This window comes from Perca flavescens, chromosome 7, assembly GCF_004354835.1.
Source record: "Perca flavescens isolate YP-PL-M2 chromosome 7, PFLA_1.0, whole genome shotgun sequence".
NCBI lineage: Eukaryota > Metazoa > Chordata > Actinopteri > Perciformes > Percidae > Perca > Perca flavescens.
Window position 1 is genome coordinate 21,390,949 of NC_041337.1, and position 16,999 is coordinate 21,407,947.

Here is a 16,999-nt window from a genome sequence, read left to right on the forward strand (position 1 = left end):
ACTTTTAATCAGGATTTAGAAAGCATCATAGCACAGAGACGGCACTGGTGAAAATTACTAACAACCTTCTAACTGCTGCAGACAAAGGACTTGTCTCCGTACTTGTTTTACTAGATCTTAGTGCTGCATTTGACACTATTGACCATACAATCCTGTTACAGAGATTGGAATGCTTAGTTGGCATTCAAGGAATCGCACTAAGCTGGTTTAAGTCCTATTTCTCTGATCGCTCTGAATTTGTTAATGTTAATGGTAAATCCTCCAAGTACGCTAAAGTTAGCCATGGCGTTCCACAAGGCTCAGTGCTTGGACCAATTCTATTCTCCTTATATATGCTTCCTCTTGGTAATATTATTAGGAAACACTCTATTAACTTTCACTATTATGCGGATGACACCCAATTATACTTGTCAATCAAACCAGACAAAACCAGTCAGTTAACTAAACGTCAAGCATGCATAAAAGATATAAAATCCGGGATGACCTACAATTTTCTGATGTTAAACTCTAACAAAACTGAAGTTATTGTGCTGGGCCCTAAACACCTCCGAACCTCATTATCTAAAGATATAGCTACTCTGGATGGTATTGCCTTGGCCTCCAGCACTACTGTCAGAAATTTAGGAGTTATTTTTGATCAGAATATATCATTTAACGCCCATCTAAAACAAACCTCAAGAACTGCCTTTTTCCATCTTTGTAACATTGCCAAAATTAGGAATATCCTGTCTCAAAACGATGCTGAAAAACTAGTCCATGCATTCGTTACTTCCAGGCTGGACTACTGTAATTCCTTACTATCAGGTTGCTCAAATAAGTCCCTTAAGACTCTCCAGCTGATCCAGAATGCTGCAGCGCGTGTTCTGAAAAGAACTAAGAAAAGAGATCATATTTCTCCTGTATTAGCATCTCTGCATTGGCTTCCTGTAAAATCCAGGATTGAATTTAAAATCCTCCTCCTGACCTACAAAGCTCTAAATGGTCAAGCACCATCATATCTAGAAGAGCTCCTAGTACCTTATTGCCCCACTAGAGCACTACGCTCCCAGAATGCAGAGTTACTTGTGGTTCCTAGAGTCTCTAAAAGTAGGATGGGAGCCAGAGCCTTCAGTTATCAGGCTCCACTCCTGTGGAACCAGCTCCCAGTCTGGGTTTGGGGGGCAGACACGGTCACCACATTTAAGAATAAACTGAAAACCATCCTCTTTGATAAAGCTTATAGTTAGGGAGGAGGAGTTGCAGTGTCCGCCTAACCAGGCCCACCTGCTTCTCTTCATAGTCGTCAGATTAATAATATAACAAAAGTAGAGGGAGGCAGGCCAGTACAGCCCGATCCGGCAGGGGAGAGTTCCAAGCCCAAACAGGCTCCTCTCCTTAAACTGCCTGTCTCTCTTAGTTATGCTCTTAGTTATGCTGTTATAGTTTTAGACCGCTGGGGGACTTCCGTCCTTCCTTTGACTGCTCTCTCCTCTCTTTCCTTTGACTGCTCTCTCCTTTCTTTCCTTTGACTGCTCTCTCCTCTCACTTTCCATTTGTGTGCATCCCGTCCTACGATAGATAAGGATCTGCGTGTAAAAACCCAAACTAAAGTCTAGTTCAGTACAAGTTCTTTCAGATTTGGGTCCCATATGAATTAGGTTTTTGGAGTTTGAGTTTATTTTTCAGAATCCATCTTGACTTTGTGTAAGGGTAGGTCCCGATTTGGGTTGGATACAATGTTTTGGACCCAAGAAGAGCTCTGTTATAAACCTGTCTTTTTGTCTTTTTGTAAAATAGAATCAGCCTTTCTAAGTAGTTTTCCACATGTGGCACATTTTCGTCATGGGAGGTAGTGTTTTCACCTGACCTGTATGTGACCTGAGCTGCCTCTCTTGTTTAACACCTGGGTGCTGAGTGAGGAGGTTCAGTCTCTCCCTCTGCCACACAGGAAGTTAGGATTCCCTTTCAACAAACGACACAGAAATCTGTATGATAAGTAGAGAAGAGAGAGAGAGAGTTAGGACTCCCAATTCTCAAACAACACAGGAAGCTGTTGTATAAGCAAAGGCGAAATTGAGAGAGAGAGAAATGAATGTTGCCTTTCCTGCTTTTGAAGTATTTATGAGGATCTTCCACTAAGACTGAACTTCTCTCTGCAGACATGAGTGTCATCCCAGGTAGAATTTATTTCACCCACTGGATCTTTAAGACATTCATATTTCGATAACATTAAGGGCAGCGGAAAAAAAATATCCATAAAATGAGCGTGGCAGATTTTCTCTGATTCAGGGCATCCCGGCAGAGCAACTCCTATTTCACTGGTCGAACAATACTACTTGTCCCACTATAACACCCCTTCAAACTTGTGTATATATTCTCAGACATTTGCTGACGATGATTTAGCCTCTTGGGGCAACAGCCAATATTTCAGGGGCTCCGTTGAAGCCAGCAGGTATCTGGGCCAAGACTTCTTCTTCTGTGCACCAGCCATTGATTACAGTCTGATTAGCAAGACTGTTAAAAAAAAAAAAAAAAAAAGGAAAAAAAGCTAAATTGTTGTCAGAGGGCCGATGGGTTACAAGATTGCATTTCTGCCGATGCGTTCCACCTCTTTTCCTCTTCACACAGATTGTTTGCCCGCGTGATTGGTCAATACTACTCTGAATGCAAGTGGAAACCAGAACGCTTCCTAAACCAAGATCTTTTCCCGTTGCCTATAGAGTCTGTTTCTAGATCTGTTCATAGAGATTCATATTTTCGTAACTGGTTATACAGCATGTCTTTCATAATACCCATCCAATCTGCCAAACCCTGAATTTTGTCTTTTAATTGATTTATCACGTGCTAACTCACACAAAACCTTTCGTTCTCCAACTCACACACCCACACATTCTCATTCACAAACATATAAAGTTGTAGACAAGCATCAGTGCATACACACATGCACACACACATTTACACACACAGAGAATACACTACACTGAGAGGGAGTGCTGTATTGGCTTTTCTTCAGGAAGTGCGGCTCCTCCAAAGCTCTGGTCAGATGAAAGGCAAAGAGCTGCATCGATCGGCCCAGAGCGGGGGTGGGCGGTGATGGAGCGAGTGGTGTGTGTGTGTGTGTGTGTGTGTGTGTGTGTGTGTGTGTGTGTGTGTGTGTGTGTGTGTGTGTGCGCGTGTTGGTGGGGTGTGGAGGGGGCAGAGCCTGCGGTGTGTCTGCCTGATGCAGGGCTGCCAGCCAGGCGAGGAGCAAAAGGCCAGAGGGGTCCGGTGGGCTGAGAGAGGGGGGCAGCGAGTTGTCGCTGTGGCCCCGTGGCTCCACCGTAACCCCCTGGCCCCTCAGTGGAGAATGTACAGCACGTACACACACCCAAACACGCATGCATGCACACACAACACCAGCACCAGTCTGCTGTTGTTGATGAGAGCTGTCAGAATGAAACAACATGGCAGAGAGAGAGAGAGAGAGAGAGAGAGAGAGAGAGAGAGAGAGAGAGAGAGAGAGAGAGACAAACACATAAAACATTTTTTCATTTAGTTATCTTGTGTTACTTTTAGGAATCATTTGACATTTTTTTGATAGAATTTTTCTACAAGACCTTTTTTTGTTTAAACATAGAAGTTCTTTTGTGTTATCTAAACACAAGCAGCTGCACAAGAACTTGATTTCAATTGATCTAAATAAGATTATGGATCTGGCCACATTTTCAGCTACCAGTTTTCAGTACTGGACAGTTTTCAAAACTGTGCTGTGGACACATTTTGGTCAGTACCAAAAAAGCAATGAGATTGAACACCCAGTCCCTGAATTTGCTTTAATAAATGTTTTCAGAAAGTTGATTTTCTGACAGCTGAACAACAATGACACCTTCCATAACAATACTATATTGAGTTATTGATAAACAGTGTTGAGAGTAGCGTGTTGCAAAAGTAACGCAATTACAGTAATGCATTGCTTTTTATTTTATTTTATTTTATTAGTTTATTTGTCAGGGACAATGTACAAAATACATTAATCTTACGAAAGGATGTTTTGTACCAGAGTTAGTTAATGCTAGTTTCCATTTGCTGTAATATAATGCATTGCTAATAATATTTTGGTAATATTATACCCATTGCAATCTCTGTAACGCAGTTTAACCTGAAATTAAGGGGTGTTTTGTTTTTTTAAGAATTCACCAACATCACGAAACGACATTCGGCACCAGAGAAAAAAAATAATCTGTGAGGAAAAGAGTAACGTTATTTCCTGTTGCTGGAATTCAATGGTTGAGATGACTGCAGAGACTTATTCTACATTTGCGAGATGGACATACTCCAATTATTTTCAGGAGTTATGTGTGCTGTTCCGTCACTGTTCCTGCGGTCAGAGCCAGAACCAGAGATGGACAACATCTGTGTTCCAACAGGTAACGGTACGTCAGCACAGACAGCGGTGTGTAAACATGTTGGGAATTAACGTTTAGCCTTACTACACGTAAATATACTGTAAGCATTACATTTTATCGGCGGTGGAAAGTAACTATACCATACTTCAATACAATTGTAAGGTAGCCTTCTTTTAATTGAGGATTTCCATTTTTTTCCTACTTTATACTTCTACTCCACTACAATTCAGAGTCAAGTATTGTTTATATTGTATTGGATAAAGATGAGACTTTGTTGATCCTGTGCTGAAATTCACAAGCTACCTGCAAAGTCATAGCCTACTTCCGTGGTTATTTTAGTTAAAGTAACTCAAAAGCAGACGTGTAAAAAGTATTAGAGACCCATACTTGAGTAAAAGTACAAGTGCTCTATCAAAAAAGTGACTTGAGTAGAAGTAGAAGTGCTCTTTAGGCACCACACTTAAGTAGAAGTACTAAAGTATTCAACATTTTTTGTACTTAAGTATTGCAAGTAGTTTTTTACAAATTTACAGAAAAGCAGTCAAAAGTTTGAATATCATATTGTTTATATTATGTCAAATGTTTAGCCAAGGCTATAGCCAAAGGAATTAACAACTATTAAATATTATATTACAAATAACTAATACTGATACTGAATATTTAATTTTTTTTTAATAATTATCACACTGTGCAAGTAAAATGAACATCCTCTCTAGCACAGTAACGATTAAAGCCCCAAAAAACTTATCACACACTACCTAGTAACATGTGTGATGTACAGGAAAGTTAGCAAGCTAGCAACATCCAGATAAACTAGCAGCTTCACATCACAGGGTCAAATGATTAACATTCAGTACTCACTGCAGACTAAAACAACTCCGGAATAGATTAATCTGCTGCAACAATAGCCAAATAAAAAGAGTACAAATTTACATCGTCTCTGACTTCTGAACACGACGCAATCTTGGGGATTTCTTACGTAAATTACGTAACTAACGTAGCCGTAACTACACACGCTGTAACCATACAGTCTCCGTAGCGTGAGGAATTCACAACAGTAACGAGTAACGATGCAGCACATAAAAAATGTATCGGAGTAAAAGTATTAAACTCATCGAAAATATGTACTCAAGTAAAAGTGGAAGTAGGAAAAAAAAAATAATACTCCAGTAGAGTACAGATACTTTTTTTTTTAGTACTTAAGTAGAGTAGTGAAGTAGTTCTACTTCGTTACTATACAGCAAAAGTAACGCAAAAGTAGTGCAAAGCTTTACAATTAAGAAACAGTAATATTATAATATAACTAATTACTCTCAAATGACAGTAACTAGTAATCTATAATGTATTACATTTTGGAAGTAACTTGCCCAACACTGAATAGCAAAAATCACTTTCCTTTGCTTATTTTTACCTTTTCAGCTGAAACCATGAAACTTGTTTACCTTTTCTAAGTCCTCAAACAACAGACTTGCATGTAATTTGATGGGATACTATCCTTTTTAATGCGTAAACAAAGCTAAATTTAGTACTGCAAATGTGAGATGGCCTTATACTCTGTACTATTAAATCAAAACAGTAAGCAAGGTTCTTCATAAAAAAACTCTACTACTAAAAATGTAGTTTTATAAAAGTAGCTAAAACTAAAAATCTGCAGAAGTACAGAACATTAAACTGTGAATAGCCACTCCTCCTCTAGGCGTTAGGCGGTATCGCAATGGGCACACTATAAGTGACAACCATTTTCTGGATGGGCTGTTTAAATAAATAAGTAACCATTGACAGACCATTATTTTACATCTTAAATCATGTGATGTGAGCAGCTACTGACCCATATTGCAGTCTTGTGCCACTACTCCGTCTGTGTCTCTCCACTGGAAACAACCCGTGTCAAAGAAACCACAGTCTTTAGAGGCTAAGGTTTGACCTGTGAATACATAATTTTGTGTTTTATACTTAATAGAAAATATGTAGAAATAGACTGTTGTTGGCTGTGGCATATATAAATTTACCTTCAGTGTCTTATCCGATTCATTTGAGTCAACACATGCCCATATGTGGACTTGGGCTGGGCGTGTCCAACCTTCTGTGCTTCGTACCCCCGGGGAGAGATCGGCCAGGGCGGCTCGCTAATTGAAATGTGTTGGCGACTCATCGACGTCTCGGCTCCAGTTTCAGGGCTATTTCGAACCGCAGTGCTGATTGCTGGTTTCACATCACACAGAAAAAAAAAATCAATAGTAGCTGCCAGAGCTAGGGTTTATTCTTTACAGGCAGACATTATGTATATATGCTTTGCAGAGGAGGGTTTGATATTTATCATTTGTCATTTTGTATTTGCAGATCATCCTGAGCTGTAGAATATAGAATATATCTAAATTGCTAAGAGAGACAACGCTTGTGAAGAGTTTCCAAAAAAATAATGCGGTTTAAATTTCCAGATCCAGAACAGTGTTCACAGGGCTGGCCAGGCCAAGTAATTTCCTCAAAACTTTTCTTGTGTTACTTTTTGCATGTTTTCAACAGAGAGAAACACTCTTGACCTCTGGTGAGCACCAAAGGGGCCTTGTGATTTACAGGGACTTTGCTTGTGCTTTCACCGCAGCACAATCCAAAGAGCAGAATTTTTCGCCGTTTCCCAAAGGCATCAGTGAACTTGTAGATTTTTATTTCAGTGTAGATTGGTGGCTACTTACACTTTGTAGCATGTGATCATTTTGCAGTTCAGTGGACAGAATACAAATTAATTTAACATTTCTAATTGAAGGAATACTTACTTCCTAAAACAGCTTGTTGTGTTTTTTTTCTTTCTTTTAACATAATGAAGTGATACTTTGACATTTCTTTCCAACAGTTTGGTACAAACTGTTGGAACATTTGGTCCACCAATAAATATCGTTAAATCTCTCAAACATCATTTAACATTGAAGTCTTTACCACTTAGATCCTCAGTTATACTGCTATGCATTTAACTAAATAACCCCACAACAATGTCTGCCTTTGTAGTGGTGGTAATGCTGGCCATTGTTAGTTGGATTCCAGGGGCCTAATTTGGTATTAAATTGTGGTCATATATGGCACTGCCCATATCAATGAGTTCTGTTCTTATTGTATTGTTTGAAATCACTAAGTTGGATCTCTTGAAGGCTAATGTAGCCTACTATCTGGGCTTTGGCTGCTGGTGCTGCTACCCTTCAAACACACAGTGAGCCCTTTGAAAAATGGATTGCGGAAGAGATAAGAAATAATTTATGTTCCTATCACTGCCTCGCACAAATATGGTGGGGAATACTGTGCCAATAACTCCCACAAACTCAGAGAGGCACGCTATCTTTTACTGCACAAATTATTAACGGCACTGGGGAGGAAGGGGAGACGCTGCGCATTTTTTGCAAGATAGACCTGGCTCATTGCTTGTTGAAGCTTTAAGTTCACCACAGTGCTTTATATTCAAAGACAAGGAATCCTGAAGTGAAAACTGAAAAAACAATCATGTAGGATTTTTAATTGTTTCACTTCAGCCTCTTCATAATGTGAGTAAAATTCTCATTTAGACAAAATGACAAGCTGACTAAATTATTACTGTGTGTTTGTGTGCGTGTATGCGCATGTGTGTGTGTGTGTGCGTGTGTGTGTGAACAGGGAATAGAAGGAGGAGAGGAGGGAGTCCAAAGGGGAGTGTTGAGGGAGGATACTCGGGGTCGGGTGTCCGCTTGCCTCTGTCGGCTGGCGTTGACAGCTACAGACGCTGGTCTAAAATGAGAATCCTCTTGGGCCGCCTGCCTGCCCATCCAGCAAGAAAATAAATCCCATGTGGAAGAGCCGCTGTGTGGGATCACAGACAGCCGCCTGACCCCCCAGATCCGCCGGGGGAGGCCAAGGGCGCCGGCACGACAGCATAACCCCCCCTCATCCCCCCCAGGGTCTAATGTTACTCTGCCTGCTTGCCAACTCTGAAATTCTGGAGTTAGAGGACTGTGTTGGTCCCACACTAGTTCAGTTTCAAAACAGATTTTTGGGGAATCTTTGGACGAGTGTTTGAGCGAAGATTTAGCTTAAGGCCTAGGTTATTCCACAAAAATAGCACCAAGGTCTCTCTGTGCTTACAGGGCCATACACTGTTAAAAATGTTTTGAAACTTAAAACGAAGGGGGAAATTTGACTTAAACCTTATTGAAAAAGGGGCTGTTGCTGGTGTTCAGAGACTGCACACAGTGGCCAAAAAAACACTGCCTAGTGAGCAATTAGAGACGCATACTGACAATAAAAAGTTTTGAAATATGAAGTGGTGTTTAGCACGACCACCAGATGAAGCCCAGAGACTGTATTCCCTGAAACATTTTCTGATATTAAATTCCACAAATTCCAACTTATCAGAGCTAAACTCCCTCCAGGACCCCTGAAACATATCATGTCTAGATAAAATGAGAATGAGTCAGCAAGAGGTAGCAGGGGAGCTAATAGCTTTAACGAGTATTAATGACTACAACAGAAGGTTGTCTTGAAGCAAGTGTTGTGTAGCTTTTTCTGCCTCGATTTTATCAAATAGCGTAGAAATGGGAAATGGTATAAACAGCAGAGAAAGATGAAATTGTGAACCATGAATTATGAAGGTGATCCACTGTAATGTGTAGATTACTGTAGCAATGTGACGTCTTCATCATGGCCCAGATATTTGGTACATTATGTCTATTTTGCCAATACAGGAAGTCATGCACTCTTTATGCAGTGAGGCGGAAGAAAGGTTGTGGAGGTCTGGGTGGTGGGTTGGGGTGTGCAACTTTTTTTATATTAATGAACATCCGTTACATTCAAGCCATTGCCAAATTAGTTGATACAAAGCCAATTAAGACTATCAGCTCCACAAAACTCTCTTTGTATTTCTCAGTATGGCTATGTTCAGAAACTGTTTTCGTCCGGTGACTTTTGTGCACAGAAAATCGAGTGAAGATAATTATCTCTTCTGACAACATGGCATCATGACTTTGCGTAAACATACACGCCACTTTCCTAAAGCCAAATGGCGTTTTATCTGTACGCATTTTGAGCTCTATACAGCAGATGTAAACATACACACCACGTGGCGTTGGTGTGGCTTAAAAAAACAACAAAAAAACACACGAGACACAAGCCCAGCTCTGCTGGGTGAAAGTCCTGTGCTTTACCCATCCGCCACCCCAACCAACTTCCCTCTGCAGACTTAGGTCCTTTCATACTACTCGCTATGGCGAAAATTCACACGTAATGTAGGTCAATGGCGGCCGAACGGCGTTGATAAACACACTAAAAAGTGATTATGCGTCTTTATAACACGGCAAAATGGCATACGAATTCACGTGTCATACATACGCCACTTTATGAGATCAGTCTGCTTCTGAAGAGTCCATGTTTTTGTAATCCTCTGTGTCCTCCTTGGTTACTAGCAATTGCGTGGAGGAGGGGTCAGGGTGGTGCACCATCACGGAAGGTGTGTGTCATTTGGATGCGCTGACAGTTTTTTAGAAATAGTCCTGTGAAACCAGTCTGCTCATAAGAGTGACAGGGACACTAGTATTGGAAAGAGATATTGAATTTAATATTTCAATTCTGTGAGCACCACAGATAATATTCCATTCCTCTCCAGTGGGTGGTGATAGAAGACTTCGAAGACAGATATCTCGAGACCTGTTTAAGTTGACCAAAACTGTTCGCATGGCTCGATACCACTAGAGTTGTTCAGTACATGTATGAACAAATCGCAATGAATCTTAAGTGAATTGACTATATTGAATCAATAGACTGTTAATATTTGAATCACTGTTGTCACTGACTGACTCATAAGCATTGAGCAGTGGAGCGCCTCTCACTGGCGACTGCACGGTTGTCAGCTCAGATGTGATTCACAGTACGTTACTTCCTCGTTAAAAGACAGACAGCTACAGAAGCAATCATAAGCTGACAAATCCTTCATAGATAATTTGTTGTAGAGCTATTAACCTTATGTGCAGTGTTGTATAGGATAGTATTGTACTGAACTGAACGTGACAGCTTGGGCTAGCAGCAGACTGAGCGTACTATTGAACTGAAAGTTGTGTGTACGAATGGTGATGCGTTCACCTACTGTAGTAGGCTACGTACTGAACTGCATTTGAACTGTGATGCAACCGATTATCTAAGGAAAGAGTACAACAAACTACAGTAACTATGAATCTTTGAATCTAAGAGAAGGAAGTGATCTGAATCGGCAAAGCGATTGTGATGCTAATTTCTAATTTGGGTGAACTGGCACCTAAAGCATTGATTTCACATTAAGAATCTGAATCACAGAGCAGGTGACCAACGACAAAAAACCTGTTTGGATGTTCTCTAGGCTCCTGAAAAGTCTATAAAAGTAGAACTTGTGGGTTAAATGTTCACCAGTTGGTTTCAATCTCCAGTGTTTGGCTAAACGCTCCAAGCTAAACTTACGTTGTTTCTGTTTTGTTTTTTGTTTCCTCCAGCGTCTTTCTCATGTCTTATAAGGTTTGGGGAGAACTAGACAAGACATAGGCCTAGGCTACTTCTTAGGCTTTCTAAAGAAAACCATACTCTGCTTTAAATAGTTAATTACTCTCGCCGTGTCTCCGGCGGTGTCTGATGGCGGGTGGGGTGGGGGTGGGGGGAGACTTCTGTCTGTCTTCCTTTTCTTTTTTTCCCAGTAGGGGCAGGCCTATATATTTTGCAGCTCATGTCTGAAAGGCTGGCTCCAAGCACTAGGGGTGGGCTCTCGCTCTCTGATGGTTTTCCAGTGAGTATTTGTCAGGTCAGACTGTGCACCGCCCGGCGGTCTTCGCTCCTCTCCCCGGGTTATTTATTACCTCTCTCCCCCGCCGGCAGCGCTGCGGCTCCGCGGCCGCTGCCAACAACGGCGCAGAGGCGGGGGCCGCGTTAGGGGGGTTCCCGTGGGCCGATGACTGGAAAGGAATTGACATGAAATGCAGGATGAGGTTGGACAGAATTTCAGGCTTATTACTGTACATGGCAAAGTAACCGTCCTTGACATGTGCAGACTGATCTCAGAACCAGGAGTGGACTTTTGTGTGTGTGTGTGTGTGTGTGTGTGTGTGTGTGAAACCCCAACCTAGTATGTCTGAAAGTATAGTATCACCATTAGTGCTGCAATAATTACTCAATTAATTGGTTATAAGAGCAGCAGAAAATGAATTAACAACAATTTTGATACTTTATTTTAACCGTTAAGTCAAATTAAAGGATTTGCTGCTTTTCTCAGTTTCGTATCACAGTAAATCAAATATCTCTGGGGTTTGGGACTCTTGTTCACATTAAACAAGCAATTTGAAGATGGCACCATGGAATCTAACTTATGATGGCCATTTTTACTTTTTGCTGACATTTTGTAGGCTAAATTATTAAATTAACAATCGCAAAAAAATGAAAATATTCACTATAGTCTGTCCATGATCATGTTGATCATGATACCGCCATACAGACAATTTACATTATACTGGAAGACAGCCATCTACATTATATAAACCAATCTACATTATTCAGTAGCTGTGTACTGAAAGGAAAAGGGGATTTCCAAAGTGGCAAAAAAGAGACAAATTAATCATGTATTATTTGTATTATTATTATTGTTTCAGTTTCCCTGAGTTTTATCTGAGATAAAAAGCTGTTTCACAGCTCCTTGATACTTACAGCAACCTGAACGCCAGTTAATTTAAAAGTCATACAGACAAACTGGCAAAAAAGAAAGAAAGAACAGTGGAGTTAAAATGTCTTGAGGTATAGAAGAAACATATTGTAAAGTTGGTGACAGTTTAACATTTCTGTGTGACATAACATTAGTGTAACATAATGTTAATAACAAATTGGAAGGAACCATGATGTCTCTCAGTATTGCTGATTTGTTCCACCATCCTAAAAACCTTGAACGGATGAATTTTGTTTTGTTCTTTGATAGATTAATTTTCTTCTTGTGGATATTCATGAAATCTGCCAATGCTACAAATACAGAAAATGTTTGCTCAGTTTAAAATGTTGATGGTTTTGGTGTCACACTCTGAAAACACTCACCACAAGAATCACACTTGAAACTACATTCAGTAATAGAAAGAGAAACTAGAGGAGACACCAGTGTCTCTGTTGAGAGTTGGTATTTTTTGAATTTTGAGAAACAGGCTCGCATTTTCCTTTAAGGTTCATCAGTTTTGCTGTGAAATCTTAAACCACACCTGTTCTATTGAAAAGTCATATCATATTAAATCTTATAAAAATATTAAATATAGCTAGACTATCAGATTCCATGCTTGCAGGGTTATTTTTCTAACTTGTTCTAAAATGTTGGAATAGAATAAAAAAAGAAATTATATTGTGCCATGTGAGAACACATAAGCAATGTGAGCAGAAGTAACTGGCTAGACATAGCAAGATACATTTTTATATATTTATGTACTGATATTGGTATTTCCTAATAATTGTAAATTCATTGGGTTTAAGAGCAGGATTTTCTGTGGTTAGTTTTTTCTGTCATTTTAGATACACAGGACTCTGTCACACTGTAGTAAAAGAAGCAAGAAGTAAGAAAAGGTTGAGGTAGAAAGGTTAAATGAGATTTCCCCATCACATCAAGCATTTTATGAAAGAGACACAAAGGCTGATGGAAAAATCTACTCAGTTTACAGCGAACCGATTTATAAAGATCTGAAAGTTGAAGTGTCGTCACTGTACAAGTTTGGGGAACCCCTCCATGATGAGCCATCGAGAATGAGTCACGATCAGGGACGGGAGTGGGTGTAGGAGTGGGCATGGGTGTCCCCTGTATGACTGGTTTCATCAGGGCTCTCCCGATGGTGCAACCTCTAGCGCCAACGCATGCATCAACAAGGTTTCCATCTAGACATTTCGATGTGGTAAAGGCTGGTTTGATAAAGAGAGAATCAAAGAGCTTCTCATCTGAAATGTAGTGTCCCACTTCCTAGAAATGGCTTTTATAAACATATGCCATAAATGTCAGCAGCTCATGATTTATATCACTGCTTCTGTTCAGTGCACTCACCTACATGTGGGAAGTGACATTATTGTTTAGTTGAAAAATGTTGCCTTTTGATTTCATTTTTCAGACTGTTTCCTTTAAGGTAGCTTTTGGGTAATTGATTTTAGGTTTCTGTTTTTTCTGTAGCTGTGAGTGTAAAATCTGTTTTGGTCTCTTCCTGATCTACAACCCTACTAATTCCATTACATTCCCTTCAGACATCACAGCTCCTCAGTTCCAAAAGGAAAAATGTCAATCTACGGTCCGTCAGTCTTTGGTGAGGTAGCTGGCATGCGTTTTTGTAAATGTCTGCTGTGTGTGTTTGCCTGCCTGGTCCTGGCTGTAGGCTTTATACCAGTTCTGGCCAGGCTGTGGTCTCTGGCCTTCCCGTGCACCGCTTCCGCCTGCGGTGTGGCGTGCCTTCTTCCTGTGTGTATCAGAGGCAGTTTGGCCTGATTTATAGGCCCCTGACACACTGCGCTTTAGACCCCACCTCTGCTGCTGGAATGGCTATTCCATGTGTTGGTGGTGGATCCACCTGGGTGGTTCTCCACTGATGGGGGTCAGATGTGGTCCTGCTCACAAGCTCCAGAAGCTCAGGGGAACATGCCCTGCAGACAGTGTGGAGAGAAAGTGCTTTTAGAAAATGTGGTTCCAGGCTGAGGTTTTTACTTCAGTTAAAGCAACACATTTGCAGCAACGGTTGCGCATATTGATATGATCTGTTCTTTTGAATTATTCCAAATCTACACCTGCTTGTAACCCAACATTAAATCAAAATACAAGTCAAGGAATATTGACAAAGGTTGGGTTTTGGTTGGTGCTAGAGTTTAACTTGTTAAACAACCAAAGCACTTTGATTAAGGTTCAGCTAAATTGTTAGCCATAGTTAATTTCTGAAAATAACTTGAGGACTCACACGCAGGTCTCAAGAGTCTAAAGCACATCTCCTCAGACCCACCATTTTGCCATTTCAAAGTGAAACATCTTCATTTTTGTAATATCTGACCATGCATCACACTCTGATGTTGTAGTATTTTGCAATTAGAAACATGAATAGTTTAACCCTATTGCACTTGGTTATCAACAGGTTTCACAGTGCATGTCATACATCTAAAAATAGGTTTAAAAAATCCCAAATATAACCCCTTTCTTTAGGTTTTGTGATGTTTAAATACAGTATGTTTATGTAAAACATTTAACACAGACAGCTCTGCACACACTGTTGGACAGTTTTAGGCTTGCTGAACTGGCCGCAGCAGGTTAGTGGGAAAGGTGGTGCCACTGTAAGTGGAGTATAACAAAGAGGGGGTTGAATTTAGACGCACAAGGAGAACATAAAACACGGTGTGTGGACCTGCGGCTGATGTCATGGGTAGATTTGGTGACCTCTGTGATCCTGACCACCTCTATGTGTATGTTCAAAGGTGAAGGTCTGGTTTAAGGCTGCTATTGTTAGTGTTTGGCTTTTAAATTATTATAAAAGACCACCTTATTGTTTTGGTAGAATTGTACACATGTTGAAACGTTTTGCCTGTAAGCTGGAAGCCTGGTTTAAGTTTGGTATTAGTGGGCTTTAAAATAATCATAAATGTGTTGTGATATGTGTATGGTCTTTATAAATTGTAGATATGAAGACACAGCTGTTAAAACTCGTTTTAAATTCAGTGCATCGGTGGAAATGACAGTTTACTTCCTTATGCTCAATGATGGCGCCTCCATTTTAGGCACTGAAGCGCCGTCCCTCGCAGTCCCCCCTTCTTCCTGTGGCTCTCGCCGAGCCTCCGCTGTTTAAATGGGCCAAGTTGAGAAGCGGCGGAGAGTGCAAATCTTGTTTGGTCTGGGTCTGTGAACTTCAGCGTGACTTCAACGACATACAAAGGGGCTAAAAACAACTCTTTCCAAACTTCCAAGTATATAATGCTGCGCAAATACTTAGGAATATCAAGCTTGATATGTTTGGCTTGTGGTTCTAAATAAATGCCATATGCCACATTGGTTTAAGTAACAGGAAAAATGTGCCATTATCAGTTTCTTTTTTATTGTCTTCATTCGCTGTGAAATTGTATCTTGGCCACAGTTGGTAAACTCCCCAAAGCTGAATCGATGTGCGCTGTTTGTTTTTTTTAAAGCAGTGAGTCGCTTTAAAATGTTTGCCTCTAGTCAGTGAATAGGCCTATAAAGCCTATAAAAAAAACTCTTCTAATTTCCCCAGAGGCAAAGAAATAAGAGACACGACGCGTAACTGCGACTGGTAATGATCACCGTAGGTAACATAATGTCCGGGGCTCAGGGCTAACCATGTCAGGTATTAACAGAGCGAGTGTGATTAAATGTGGGAGGTAGGAGCTGCGAGGCTGGCGGAGAGCGCTGCTGCCACTGCGAGCTGGAAACTATTGAATGGGAATCTATCCGGCAACTTCACCAGACGGCTGTCTCACGGCGACACGGGGGCTCTGCGTAAAACCAAGCGGCGCGTCTCCAAGTCTGGGTCAGCCCAACTCACAGACGGAGAGGACGCTGAAGTTGGATCGGGCGAGCAGATTTTTACTTGTTTCCGGCGCTCGGCTCCCACTAACATGCCTGCCATCAAAAAGGAGAGGCTGGATGGAGACGACATGGCATTGACTGCGTTCAACCAGTCCGAATACCTGGCCCCTTTAAATGCCACCTCTATCCCCGTGGTGACCCCGCATCCGCCGCCCTACGACCACATTTTCGCCCATCACCGCGCGTACTTGGGGCTCCACGACTCGGCGCTGCATCACCAGCACCTCCACCATCACACGGACGACTTAATGCTGGAGAGGTTCTCCTCCATCCCCGACTTTCAGCCCTTTTTTCGACAACGGGGAGCCGTGCATCGAGGTGGAGTGCGGGGAAAACAAGGCTTTGCTTTATATCAATAAATTGTGTCAAGGTAGTAAGGGACCCTCAATTAAATACAGGGGCGAGTGGCTTACCCCCAACGAGTTCCAGTTCGTCAGTGGACGAGAGACTGCCAAAGATTGGAAACGGAGTATTAGACACAAAGGTAAGAACAACCTTCACTGTCCTCACGGTTCATTGGTAGAGACGGTCGGACATCTCGCCGTCAATTAAACACTTTTTAGACGCCGCTTATTGTGGGTACAAACTTGGGTCTCGTGGTTCGGTGCTTAGTTTTGGAGTGAAAGGGTTACAGCAGCCAGAGCGTAAGGAGACAGATGAGAAAAGGCGCATATCCTCCACATACCTTCCGAGGCTTTGACACAGAGTTTGGGCTGCGAACCGGGGCATTTGGAGTTGGCTGCACGGGGACTGAGGTGAAAAGTTAGACATATATAATTCAATGTGTGACATTTTAAATATTTTTTTTTTCCTCGTTATGGGATGAGTCGTTCCGTTGAGTGCAACTGCACGTGTGCATGGGTGCTGACACTTAAAACGCATCGCATGTTAGGTTTGAGATGTATATTTTTGAAAATTTGCGTTTTGTTTATCCAATTAACGTCACAATTTGTGGTAAATGTGATGATTTTGCAACCAATTGCAGTTTTCAACTAAATATTAATTGTAGCTGCCTTTATACATATATGAATTTTGTAGGTGTTTGTTAGATTTTCCGGTACAATGATCTTGGCAT

The 16,999-nt window shown here is 41.2% G+C and overlaps 1 protein-coding gene across 5 annotated transcripts in view; it reads left to right on the forward strand.

The window, feature by feature from the left end:
- samd11 (sterile alpha motif domain containing 11) overlaps positions 1-16,999 on the forward strand; it is a 93,678-nt gene that overhangs the window by 23,794 nt on the left and 52,885 nt on the right. The window contains exon 1 of one of the 5 annotated variants that reach the window (XM_028583009.1): positions 15,697-16,408. The exons of 3 other annotated variants lie outside the window; for them this stretch is intronic. The gene's annotated coding sequence lies outside the window, so the exon portion shown is untranslated. Of the gene's footprint in view, positions 1-15,696; positions 16,409-16,429; positions 16,680-16,999 lie in introns of those variants that run through there. One more of the 5 variants, XM_028583010.1, reaches the window with a different exon arrangement.